The sequence below is a fragment of the Salvelinus sp. IW2-2015 genome, linkage group LG27 (assembly GCF_002910315.2).
Source record: "Salvelinus sp. IW2-2015 linkage group LG27, ASM291031v2, whole genome shotgun sequence".
Taxonomy (NCBI): Eukaryota; Metazoa; Chordata; class Actinopteri; order Salmoniformes; family Salmonidae; genus Salvelinus; species Salvelinus sp. IW2-2015.
Genome location: NC_036867.1, coordinates 32,573,308 through 32,574,624, shown reverse-complemented (window position 1 = coordinate 32,574,624; position 1,317 = coordinate 32,573,308). Strand labels below are relative to the sequence as shown.

Sequence of the window (1,317 nt, the reverse complement as noted above, 5' to 3'; positions counted from 1 at the left end):
CCTCTGCCACTGTGCCAGCCAGCCAGGCACTTAAAAAGGTAGTTGAATGCTTCAATAATGGCTGCGGGTACTTCACCAAAGTACCGCATGGTTTACACAAGGGATGCAGTGAGTCTGAACAAGCCGTCCATTCTGCAGGGTGATTTTGAATTCATCGGGGCAGAGCCCATTAATGAAGGCTGTTAGCTATGCTCTCACGCCAACGGAGACACTGGTATGACGAGGATAACAACACAAGGTCACGCCAGGCAGGGCATGCCAGCCATCTGATCTGATCTGGAGTACAACAAGTTGTGCACCCGGTACTGGTACTGTAGGTACTGCAGATACTGCAGCTACTGAAGGTACTGAGTTAATGATAGTGTGGAGCAGACTAGAGGGACTTACAGTCCAAATGCTGTTTGACAAGAGTATAGATTACGGCTGGATAACAGCCAGGTTTACTGACACCATAGACAGGGCAGGTAGCCTAGCGGTTAGACCATTGGGCCAGTAACCYAAAGGTCGCTGGTTTGAATACCTGAGCTGACAAGGTGAAACAACTCGACGTGCCCTTGGTTAAGGCATTTAACTATCATTTGCTCCGGGGGCTCCGGACTACTATGTCTGACCCTGTAAAAAAAAAAAAACATTTCACTGCACCTATTTGGTGTATATGACATTAAATGATCCCTCTCTACTACTGCAGCACAGCTCACTTTCTAAACCCTATGCTCTCTTTCCACCCCCCCCCCTCCCCCTTCTCCCTCTTTCTCTTTCGCTAAACAAACTCTTTACACGCAACGCCATTTCTTCTGCCAATTACTGTCAGTCAACAGCTCCAAGAGGCCTTTTGGGAAGAAAGCAGGGCTCGAGCAGGCCAACCGCCGGGTGGGCTGGCCCAGCCTAAATACTGCCGCCCCCTTTAAAAACCTCTACTAGTTCCTATGAGTCAGGGGGACATGTGGGGAGAGGCCAGGAGAAGGAGGAGGAAAGYAGGGCCAAGTGGTCAGCTAAAATTGGATATCGCAAAAACTATGTGAGAGAAAGGCAGCGAGAGAGAGATGCAGCATCCCAAACGGCCCCCTGTTCCCATTTAGTGCACTACTTTTGAACAGATCCATATCAGTAGTGCACTATATCGGAAACAGGGTGCTATGTGGGACGCGGCCAGAGAGTGGAAGGAAAATAACAGATTGGAGGGAAGGGTTGGGGAGGTTTGTTATGAGTGGTTGGGGCCTTTAGGGGCCGGTGGTTTGGACTGGGAGAGCTACTGGGCCTCTGGAGCTGGAGGGACCGAATAGACCATTAATATGATGCTGACGTTCCCAGAATGCA

The 1,317-nt window shown here is 50.0% G+C and overlaps 1 protein-coding gene across 1 annotated transcript in view; it reads right to left on the bottom strand.

Moving 5' to 3' along the window:
* The window catches only part of LOC111953937 (aryl hydrocarbon receptor), an 83,489-nt gene that overhangs the window by 42,413 nt on the left and 39,759 nt on the right, over positions 1–1,317 (bottom strand). The gene's annotated exons all lie outside the window — the stretch shown is intronic.